This window comes from Miniopterus natalensis, chromosome 6, assembly GCF_054644295.1.
Source record: "Miniopterus natalensis isolate mMinNat1 chromosome 6, mMinNat1.hap1, whole genome shotgun sequence".
Lineage (NCBI taxonomy): Eukaryota > Metazoa > Chordata > Mammalia > Chiroptera > Miniopteridae > Miniopterus > Miniopterus natalensis.
In genome coordinates this window covers 62,498,913-62,511,522 of record NC_142086.1, presented here as the reverse complement: position 1 = coordinate 62,511,522, position 12,610 = coordinate 62,498,913, and the positions used below count along the sequence as shown (strand labels likewise).

General features: G+C 34.1%; 1 protein-coding gene across 2 annotated transcripts in view; it reads left to right on the top strand.

Moving 5' to 3' along the window:
- The window catches only part of NAALADL2 (N-acetylated alpha-linked acidic dipeptidase like 2), a 910,351-nt gene that overhangs the window by 167,609 nt on the left and 730,132 nt on the right, over positions 1-12,610 (top strand). For both annotated transcript variants that reach the window (XM_087818309.1, XM_087818310.1), the window contains one exon: positions 4,319-4,426. The gene's annotated coding sequence lies outside the window, so the exon portion shown is untranslated. The remainder of the gene's footprint in view (positions 1-4,318; positions 4,427-12,610) is intronic.

Here is a 12,610-nt window from a genome sequence, read left to right as displayed (position 1 = left end):
TATAAGTGAATTTTGGAAAATAAGCAGAAACTAGACAAAGGAAAGCAGAAAAAATGAATTAGCAAGGAAGACCAGCTAGAGCAAAGGCATGGAGGAAACATTCAGTGTGTTCTTCCAATGGGCAGTGAGAAGATCTGTGATACAGAAAGGGTTGGAAATGTTAAGGGTGACAAATGCCCTTTAGTATTGAGCATACTCTAAATATTGGTGCCGTGATAGGTGCCGAGGGTACCACAAACCAGGACATAATTATGCCTTCCAAAGTCTTAGAGGTAGATCACGATATTAAAGAACCTCAGAGCCACATATAAGTATTTGGAGTTGATATGCTTAGCTCATGGTGGGCTTTCAATGGATGTTAAGCTGAAAATAAAATTTATGTGATTGACAACAGGGAATTTTTATTAGTTCTTAGTCAGTAGAGTGGCTTAAAGAAAACTGTTTTAGGAGAAATCATTGTCCATAAGTTAGTAAAATGATAACCATATAAAAGAATGCTTGTTAATAATATTACATTAATCCCATAGAAACTTTGCTAAACTGAAATATAGCCTGTGTTAGGTTGTTCCTTTCCTTGTGTTTTTGTTGTTGTTTTATTTTATTTGTATATCCTCTACTTAAAAAAATTGAGAATTTGTGTTTTAACATGTTTGTATCAAGCCATCATTAGAAGTAAAGACAATTTCCAAAGAGTTGTACCAATTTGTCTTTCTGATTTAAGTGTATATCATTTGAAAGACTCTTTATAAAGAAAAATTCTCTATAGACAAGTAGGACTTTTTATTTCTGAGATTTTATTCCTAGAACATTAGATACAGGGCCTGGGTGACATCTATTATTAAATAAAACATTTAGTGGGAGACGATGGTAAGTATTTGTGTGATTATTTGAATGAGATAATCTCTAAGCTTCATTCTAGTTCCAGCATTGACTAGGTAATACTTGAAAGGTCCATAAGGAACTAATTCAGGAACATTTCCCCAAGAACCTGAAAAAAATCACATCTTGGTTAATGTATCTCAGTACTTAAAAGTAGAGTTCATTTCACTTAGTAAGTAGAATCTTGAACTAGGGGTTAGGATAGGCAAGGATTAGTCAAAGGCACTGTATTGGACAAGATGACATATGAGTTCTCAGCTCTCTACCCAATTTATGCAGTTTGGGTAGTTTTGGGGGGAGTGGCTGGTCTTCCTTTCCCTTTTATTTTATTTATTTATTTTTTATTTTATTATTTTATTTTTTATTTTTTTAATTTAATTTTTGTTTAAAATATTATAGATGTCCCTTTTTCTCCCCAATGACCCGTTCCACCCTTTCCCATCCCCCCTCCCCAGTCCCTCTCCCCACCATTGCCTGAGTCCTTGGGTTGTGCATATATGCATATAAATTCTTTGGTTACTCTCTCCCCCTCCACCCACCCACCCTCCTCCATCCCTCTGACATTCGTCAGTCTGATCAGTGCTTCCATGTCATTGAATCTATTCTGTTCATCAATTTATTAAGTTTTTTAGATTCCACATATAAGCGAGATCATGTGATGTTTGTCTTTCTCTCCCTGGCTTATTTCACTCAGCATAATATTCTCCAGGTCCATCCATAGTGTCCCAAAGGGTACGAGATCCTTCTTCTTTACAGCTGCGTAGTATTCCATGGTGTAAATGTCCCACAGCTTTTTTATCCACTCATCTCCTGATGGGCACGTGGGCTGATTCCAGATCTTAGCTATTGTAAACTGTGCTGCTATGAACATAAGGGTGCATATATTCTTCCTGAGTAGTGTTTCAGGATTCTTAGGATACATTCCTAGGAGTAGGATCACTGGGTCAAAGGCAGCTGCATTTTTAATCTTTTGAGGACCCTCCATCCTGTTTTCTGTAGTGGATGCACCAGTCTGCATTCCCACCAGCAGTGCACTAGGGTTCCCCTTTCTCCACACCCTCGCCAACACATGTCTTTTGTTGATGTGTTGATGGAGCCATTCTGACAGGTGTGAAGTGAACATAGATGCTAAAATCCTCACTAAAATACTAGCAAACCGAATCCAGCAATACATTACAAAGATCATACACCATGACCAATGGGATTTATTCTAGGGATGCAAGACTGGTATAACTCTCACAAATCAATGAGTGTGATACATCACATAAACAAAATGAAGGACAGAAATCATATGATCATATCAATAGACGCAGAATAAGCATTCGACAAAATCCAGCACCTATTTCTGATAAAAACTCTCAGCAAAGTGGGAATAGAGGGATCATACCTCAACATAATAAAGGCCATATATGACAGACCTACAGCCAACATCATACTCAGTGGGCAAACACTAAAACCACTTTTCTTAAAAACAGGAACAAGACAGGGATGTCCACTTTCACCACTCTTATTCAACATAGTACTGGAAGTCCTCGCCACAGCCATCAGACAGGAAGAAAACATGAAAGGCATCCAAATTGGAAAGGAGGAAGTAAAACTGTCATTATTTGCAGATGACATGATATTGTACATAGAAAACCCTAAAGACTCCATCAAAGTACTACTAGATTTGATAAATGAATTTGGCAAGGTAGCTGGATACAAAATCAGCATCCGGAAATCAGTGGCATTCTTATACACCAACAATGAACTTTCAGAGAGAGAAACTAAAAAAGCAATACCATTTATCATCGCAACTAAAAAAATAAGATACCTAGGAATAAACTTAACCAAGGGTGTAAAATCCCTTTTATTTTTAACCATTGCCGGGATGCAGATGACACCATGCCATTTTTAATCCAGTAAAATACCAAGTAAAAGGTTAGGAGAAAAGTTCCATGTAGCGTAGATTTCCTGGGATTTGTAGCTTAGTCTTAAGCATCTCTGTGAGCATGCCTGTGCCATTTTTGTTAGGGTTCCTTCCTCGTTTTCAGTGTTGAGGGAGAGGAGAAGCCTACATTTGTACTGAGACAATAACTGGTTTCTTGAGACCACAGCCTTGACCATAAGTAGAATCTCAAGGCACTTTTAAATAAAAATTGAGGCTAAGGTAATGAACTTCAAACTCCTATTTCATATTCTTTTTATTCCCCACAAAGGAAATATTTTAGAATGTCCTGAACTGCGTGTGTGGGTGTGCATGTATTTGTGTCTATACTAATGATGCCACTAATCTTGAACCAAGGACTTTGACTTGATAAATTTGTCCAGAATGTAATTCACGTATTAACCAAGTTAGGTTACTCTTATCAAGAAGCTCTGAAAATAATGAGAAAAGAAGGAAAAGAAAGAAAAGTTGTTTGAGACTTCCCACCTGGATGAACGTATAGGATCTAACTTATGCATTTGAATTTTTTCCTGAAAGCAGAGGAATTTAAGATTTAAATTCAGAAATATTATTTTATTCTGTATTTTGTGGTGGAGTACTTTATAACATGTTATTATTCCTGTTATATAAAGCTTAAGGAAGATGTGAGATTTTGAAATGAGGGAGAAAATAATAGAAATGCAAAGAGAAAATAAACTAACCTAACAGAGGGCAAGAATTTTTTACCCTAGTCACAAGCTTGTGAAAATATTGCATTATTGCTTATCACAGCCCATAAATATGAAATATTGAAGAACTAATCTTGGTGTAGGAGATATAAAATAATAGGGATTATCAATGTCCTAAAATACTAAGTAATATATCAATCAGTTATTGAGTGCTTGGTGCATGCTGGGCAATGTGCTAGACACATTATATGCAATGTCTCTAATTCTCACAATAGTTTAACCTGTGTTTTATCCTAATTTTAAAGTAAAGAAATTTATGTTTAAAGAGTTACAGAAATTACCCAGGGTAACACAAGTGTTCAATAGATGTGCCAAGCTTTCAGTCCTAGACGTGCTCTTCCTACTGCACATTTCCCACTTTGGGTAGCCCTTTTTCCTCAAAGAGATAGTATGTAACTTTGTATCCAGTTATGTGGCTTCTGCTTTATCTTTTATTGTGTTTAGTAGTGCATGTCACAAAGTATGTGTGTCATTTAGGCTAGTTAAATTATGGTACAAATGTAAACATAAGTACAAATGAGAGCAAGAAAGCGAAGTATTTGTGTGTTTGTGTATACATTTTGTCCTTGAAATAAAATGCTGTGCTCAAAAAAAAAAAAAAAGTCTATTTAGAGATTCTTGACTTCTAAAAAAGAAAGAAATACGGGTGCTTACAATAGAAAAGAACTGATAAAGTAACTCTGAAAAGCATTAACTAAAGAATAAATTCAGGAGCCAACTTGCAAACTATCTAATATAGCTCTCAATTAAAATTGATCACCTCTGTTTTTTGATTTATGACTAGGAAATGGGCTTTGACTGTTAGGCTCCTGGATGAAGAGCCCTGGGTTCAGCTTGTCAGAGTCCTGTAACCTCAAAGACCCTCTGGTTGCCCTGGGATCATTCGGTTGAGGTAAGTCCTAATTTCTTTAATTAGAATCTTAGACGTTTACTCTTGAATGAACTTTTAATAAGGTAACTTAATATAACTCTATAAAGTGCCAATAGCGGCAAAGGCTTATGCATTCCAAATTCTACTCATCTTTTACTTCATGGACTCGAGCCCATTTTCTGTGCAGAGTATTATCTAAATATTAAATTTCTGTGTGGCTGTTGCAGTTGGTACAATTTTCTTGCCTTTGTGGTATCAATTCGCTTTTATACAATTGTAAATTTTATTATACATAATCAAATTAGTCTCACTTTTTAGTTTAAGTTGTTCCAGTGATTTTACTTTCAAACGACAACAGTGCAGTTTGTTCTACAATATGGCACAGCTTTGCATTGCTTATTTATTCCAAGTTAATACGGATTTGTTAACCTTGTGTAATATCTGTTTGCGTATTGGCCACACATGGGCTGTGCACTTCCATTTAGGCAGTAGATTTTGAAGACATGTTCTGAAAGGAGTTTATAACCCTTGGAGTCCTCCAGTTTGGAGGGAGGAGGGGTAATGCTAGGGTGTGCTTAGAATGCTTTTTTCTACGGAGCACTAACTGCTGTGAACATTCAAATGCTGGTTCAGGCTTATTTCGTATGAAACTTCCCATGGCATGGTGATGCAAAGGCCCCGATGACAGCATAGAAGTAAGAGCTAGGAGATCTGAGGATCCCAGCGTGGCCACCAACACGCTTCAGGAACTCGGATGCACCTTTTGAGTGTTCCCTTGATTCTGCATTGAAGGAGTTAGATTAAATCAGAGAAGGGTGACAAATTCCTGTCCTTTGAAGATCAGGCTTATAATACAAATCTGTGAAGTGGTTGGGAGTGAAAGAGTGGGGAATGGTGGGCCTGTGGGGAAGAGACGGTACCCCTCCAAAACCATTCGTGTTCAAGCATTTTAAACCTGGACAAAAAAGTAAATTGTGTGGAGTGGGGGATTGAGTATGGCCATTGGATTGAATAAATTCTAAGACCATTTCCAATTCAGTAGATGGTTGTAAAATTTTGTTTCTGTGCAAAATACAATATTGCTTAGCACCTGTTGAGCTCATATGTCTTTCATTTTTGTGGAATTAAAAATAAGTAAAATAAATATAAATAGTTTTTGCTTTGGATTTCCCTTGGAATTATACAGCAGGATTAAGGGGAAATTATTATTTTTTTTGACCATAAAATACTTAAATGATTCATCAGTTAAATATATGTGTGTGTGTGTGTGCATATGTATGTGTTAATATTAATAATTGACCTAGAATGAGAGCCTTGAATCTAGTACTATACTCCAAGAACTGAACCTAGCCTGGAAAGTAATGGTTGGCAGTTTTTTCTTCTTTTTTTAAAATTAATATTTTAACTAACATTTTAATACAAATATTCTATATAGAAAAAAGAGAAAGTGGTAGTTTAAATAAGTATATTCTCTAACAATTTTAGCTCTATCCACTTTTGCTCTTTCTTAATTTTCTTTTTATAGTGATGACATATACATATTTCTTTTTATCACCTTTTACTGACTTTCAAACAGATATTTTAGCTGAGAAAATAAGTGCATTTTATCAGATGTTAATGGCAATTAGGCAACAAGCCTAGTGGAAGATGGGAAGTGGGCCAAGTCAATACACTCTAGGGGTCTTATCTATTCTCTTTGGCTCAATTTAAATCAGAATTTATGTCTACTAGGAGATTGAACTCATGACTGTAGAGAGCCATGTGTGTTATCCCAGTGATAAAGAGAAAATCAGAAGGACCTAGAATTTTTATGCCTTTAGTTGGTCCCTTCCATTAGCTTCTTTCTTTATTACTCTTATAGCTTTTCATTTCATGATTTATATGCCTTTGTAGACAGATTCAAATTACTTTGGGCGTGATAAACTGAGAATGGGTGTATTGTGTGAGGCATGCTTTATTGATACATTTCAGGTAATTTTTTCCACTGTTCGTAGAAACTGTTACTGACTTAAAATGTATACTCTGAAAATAATGTTTTAAGAGGCTTTTGCATTAGACTTCATAGCCCAGCCTTGTAGTAATGATTTAAGTACTTGCTGTCTACTTCTTTGATAACCAAGTAAAGAAAAAGTACTTGGATGTTAATGTTCACACTATCTAGACCTGATTTACCCACAACATCTGACAATGACAAGTCTCAGCACTTTTTTTTTATTAACTGAAAAAGTGAAATGTCAGCAGGTATAATCGAAGGTAAGCCATACAAGGAGGCTTTGTAATGATGCTATTTATGTTTAATTGCCTTGTTTTATGGAAGCATTTTATAAAAAGTAATTACCAGTGTGACTAAGCATTTTCTTTATTCTCTAGTCCTATATGTTTATCTTCAGTTGTTTGGTAACACATAGAACATGTGGACAAAGTAGATATTTAAACAACAAACTCAAATATTTATTACATTTCTAGGCTTAGAGAATTAATGACAGGAATGTCTAATCCATTGCTTAGTTCACATTTGCAGTGTGAAAATAAGTAATGCAAGTTTCTAAATTGAGATAGTTAATTGCCACCTTTCTTGTATATATACCCATAAGCAGTTCAGAAATAAGAACCCTCAGATTTAAATTCCTTTCATGCTACAAAAGATGCTCTGATATACACTTAACATAAGTTCACCTTTAGCATTTGACATTTATTAGTCATGGCTTTCCAATGAAGTGTTTAATTGAAATCAAAGTGCCATTGTTTTTAATAACGCAGAAAGAATGTGTATGAATTAAATTTTTAAAAAAGACAGTGGAGTTAAGAATATTTTAGCTCCTATGTGAATATTGTAGTTGTTTGAACAATTTTATAAAATATTCTTATTATCAAAATCTAATTTAAGGTTTAATGATGCAGTAAAGTTGAGATGTTCACAAAGAAACCAGAATAATAACAGTAAAAATTTAGCCACAGCTTAGTACAATCTAACCAAAATTTTCTGGTCAATTAGATGTGACTGTGTTAAACAGAGACAAACTGCAAAAGTAATTAGAAATCACGTATTAGTGAGTAGCTCAATCCTGGAGCTTGTTAAAGGCATTTTGTGCTGCCTGTGATTTGCTACCCCTTCCTGGGTCTCTTTACACCAAAGTAGATGCAATTATTATGATTTTTATTTTTCTTGAGAAGGTTCTTACTCAGCTATTTAATAAATGTGATTTGTCCCAGAATTTACTCCCCACAATTTTATTTTTCTTAAGAAGCAGCCTAGGGTACAAGACTAATTTTTATTTTTATTTTTTTTATTTAGAAGAAGGCAGTTAAATGATCTAACAGCAGCAATTCATTGGAAAGAATAAAACCTAGTATCATAAACATCCTTATAGCACTCAGGAGCTGTTTATTTCTAACCCAGTGGATTATAGGAGAGTCTTGCTGGTATTGGAAACCCCACACAGGAGAAAAATAGGGAAGAACACTGACGGCAAAATTACTGAGGTGCTTTTTATCTGTCCTAAAGTACCCCTCCCCCAATGTGATTTCGTCTAAACAGTGATTTTTCTAGTTAATCTACTCAGCAAGAGATTAGCTTTGTTAAGACTCAATCTATAAGCATACCTTGTTTTATTGTGCCTTGAAGATGTTGTAGTTTTTACAAATTGAAAGTTTGTGGCAACCCTCTGTCCATCACGTCTATTGGAGTCATTCTCCAACTGCATTTGCTCACTTCATGTCTCTGTGTCACATTTGGGTAATTCTTTTAATATTTCAAACTTTTTCATTATTATTATATTTATTATAGTGATTTTTTTTTAATATGTCTTTATTGATTTCAGAGAGAGGAAAGGAGAGGGAGAAGGAGAGAGAGAGAGAAACATCAGTGATGAGCTGATCAGCTGCCTCCTGGGTGTTATAATGATCTTTGATGTTACTCGGGCAAGACCCTCCACCAGCAAAAAGATCACAACTCGCTGAAGGTTCAGAGCATGATTAGTACCTTTTAGCAATAAATTACGTACATTTTTTTAGACATAATGATATTCACACTTAACAGACTACAGTATACATAACTTTTGCATACATACATAGATACATACATACATAACACACAACATAATTTTATATGCACTGGGAAACACAAAAATTTGTGACTTGCTTTATTGTGATATTTGCTCCATTGCAGTGGTCTGGAACTGAACCCACAATATCTCAAAGGTATTCCTGTATGTCTTTTAATACATTTTATTAAAATCATTGACCTATTTTTGGTTTGTTCTATATCATGCTATTAAGTAGTATAAAATCCATAAAAATAATTCAAATATAATAAATATTTAAATTTTATTATATTATTGCTGATAGAAATGGTGATTTTTGTATTATTAGGCTCTGTCCATGAAAATGAAATTATTTAAATTACTTTTTATATTTTCTTTAAGAATGTTGTATTTCAGAAGACAAACTTGAAATAGTTTCTTTTTTAAGAAATAAAAGGAAATTATTTATGTAGGGAATGAAGTCAGTCATTAAGAGCTAAGTAATACTTTAAAGGGAAAGAACCTCGAGTTATCAATGTGTTAGCTTTTATAGATAAGTCAATTATTAGATACTTCCTGCCTAATTGTATAAGTTTTTTGAAGATTTTTGCCTATAGTTTTTATGTAAATTTCAAAGATATCAACTTTAAACCATATTAATCAGGTTGGCAACAATTCATTTAGGACTTCATGCTGAAAATTATCTTTACACAAGTGGCTTTATTTCCTTATGTAACTGAAATAAATCTGTAACATTTCCTTGCAAATTTGACATATGGTCTCTTGTTAACCTAACATGGTATGAATTTCATGCTTGTGTATTTATGAAGTGCTTTCTTGTCCTTGAAACATCTTTTTATATATTTTTTTCCAAGACAACTATTTCTAAAATTTATTTTTTCAAGCTGAATGTTCACATTTTAAATCAAAGATTGTACCTTCGCAAAACTCATTCTCTCATTTTTCTTACTCTTTAGTATATACAGTGTTTCACCATATGCAACATGTTAATATTTTTAAAATAATCTTTAAAATTTTATAAAGATAATTTCATACATATATTTATGGTGAGCCTATTATATGTCAGATACTATATTAGGTACTGGAGAAGCAAAAGTAATCATGCTAGAGTACTTTCCCTCAGGATGTTCACTGTATGGTGGGAACACAAACGATTACAATATAGTACACTGTTGTGTGAGCATTTAAAAAGTAGCACAAAGGTGGATATGATTTTTTTAAACACCCAAATACTTATTTTCAGCCCAGATCAATCTCTTTCACTTCAGATCCAAGTATTAGTGTGATCAGCTTTCTGAGAGCTAGAACACACGTCCTAAAAACCAATTTAACATAACATGACATATAATTATTATATGCATGTGTGTTACTACTTTATATTAAAATATGACAAATGGGTCAACATTTATTTGAAATTACATATTTCTTATTTTTCTGTTATGTAATTGCCATCATTTAAACAAAATATCATTTAAATAAATAATAGTAGAATAATTAAAGGCAGCAATTAGTAGTAATTAAACAAGACTAATTAAATAAGTATTATGTATAAAAATATAATATTTTTATAATGCTTTTTTGTTTCATTATCTCCTCTGATACATAACTTACTTTACCAATTTTTTGAACTTGTATTGGATATTTAAATTTTTTAGACTATGCACATTATTATTAATTTTTAAGATAAATAAATTGGAGATTATTAATGGAGAATTTAAATGGGAAAGGGCTAAACAGATGTTGCCTATATTGAATACAAAATAACAATGGCATGTTTCTTTCTGCCCCGTGGTAAGGAGGATATTTTTACTCTTCCCTTTTCCTTTCCAATAATACTTCTTTGAACTGCATGCAGCTTTTCAGTCACCCCTCTTTTCTTTTAATAGTGAAACTGAATATAGTGACATGTCAAATTTACTTTGATTTGAAGTTCTGCTCTTATCAAGCCTCCGTTACACTAATTCCTGATATTATCCCGATGTGATAGCATCAAGCTAAGTGTTCTGTCAACAAAATTATCTGACCACCTATGATTTCACTTCCTAGGAGCCACCGGTGTTTAAACATTGAGAATCAGAGTCTAGAGGTGTCTCTCTATTTGTACCTACAGCCTTCTTTGGGTAGACCAGCTGTCTGTCAACCAGCAATTTTACTTTCATAAATTTAGCATATAGGCTATTCCTGTCTCATGTATCTGTCATTTTTGCAGACTTCAGAGTACATTGTATGACACCATAAGTTAAACCCCTTTTTCCTAGAGAGTGGTTAAAGGACAGAGATTTGAACTTATAAAAACAAATTGGATTCCAAATGCATTATAGTCTTAGCAAAGAGCAGAGAAAGTCCTTTGAACTTGGCTACCCTTTTCTGCTGATATTTTTTTGGAGTTTTGAAGTAGTCTTAGTTTTTTCTCAACCTAAACATCAAACAACTCAGGTGCAGTCAGTTCATTTTTTTCTAGATTCCTTAAGGCCCCTTAAAGTTCATCAGACAGACTTAGAGAAACAGCACATAAATGTCTACTTTATTTAATTTTTTTTTTTCATTCTCCTCTTCAGTGTATTTCCAAATTAGAAAAGAACATTATTCTTATCACAAAATTTGAAAAAAAAAAAAAAAAAAAGTATGGCTTATCTTGTAGGCACTTGTCTAATGAGGATATATATTTCCATTTCTATAAAGTCCAAAATCTCATTATGTCCTTCTGCACTTTTTGAGAAAAACAAAAAATTATCAGAAGTTTTTATTGTAAAATTCTCAATATCACCAGTGGGAAAATTATGCTCCATTTAGTGGTGTTGTAGACAAGGTGTGCTGGGCATTTAGTGGGTAATATCTTTGCATTGTCTTTGGTCACAGGTTTATAGGCTGATGGGGACTTGTCAAAATTTATGTTCACACTGTCTGTGGAATATGCAGGTAGATGAGTGTGGTAGGCAGGCTAATGGCCTCTCAAAATGTTCATGCCCTCTTTCCTGGAATTTGTGAATGTGTTATGTTATATGATAAAGAGGGGTTAAGGTAGCATATAAAATTAAGGTTGCTAATCAACTGACTTCAAAATTGGAAAGATACCCTTGATTATCCAGGTGGGCCCAATGTGATGACAAAGGTCCTTGAGTGTGGAAGAGGGAGGCAGGGAAGTCAGTGTTCGAGGGATGTGATGCCTGAGACTCAACCAGCCATTGTTACTTTGAAGATGAGAGTAGGCAAACAGGGAAGGAACAGAGGTGGCCTCCAGAAGGGGAAAATCAAAACATTTTCCCCTAGAGCCTCCGAAAAGGAACTCAGCCTTGCTAGTACTCTGATTTTTAGCCTTGACAACTTGATTTTTACCCATTCAGACCCATTTCAGAATTCTGGCTTCCAGAACTGTAGGCTAATAGATTTGTGTTGTTTTAAGCCACTAACTTTGCTGTAATTTGTTACAGCAGGGATAGGACATTACTGCAGTCCTCAAAGTCCAGTGTTTATTTGAACAAGATATCAGTATTCTTTATATCGGTGTTCTTTGTGTTCTGTGGTTTCATAATATCCTCATTAAAAATCTATAAGATGATTTGAAACTCTATTTTTCAAATCATAACACCTAAGAACTAGAGGGAACATTTTTTACGTTGTTGGCATGATTCAATACATTATTTGATTTACTGTAAAAACATGATTGTTAATAAAGTCTGACTAAATCTGGTCTCCACTGGTATAGGATGACACATCTCTTATCAAAGTTTCTCTTTTTGTTTGCCTACATGGTTGCAACCTTTGAATCATGAAATGTAACATTATTTCTTTTTTATAGAATAATCAAGTAGAAGTAGGAAGCATGATAATATTTATGGTGTGCCCACAAGCTAATACATGACCTTTTTGACTAAGCATTGCTTTCTTTGATGGAGACGAAAAAGCATTTGACTGATTTAGAAGAACTTGCCTGTTTCATCTAGGACTTGTAAAATGTACACGTCCTGTGTACTTTCACATTCTCTTTTCTACCATGCCCAATCCAAAATCCCTTGTTTCCTATTGTGTCGAATGTTCCATTTTGGTTACTTACCTCCCTAATCCAATTGTAAGTGTCTTGCTACCTGTCATTAAAGTAATGTCAGCATAACCCAGAAAAGTGAGAATGATTATAATACCAATGTTAGCATAACCCAGTTGG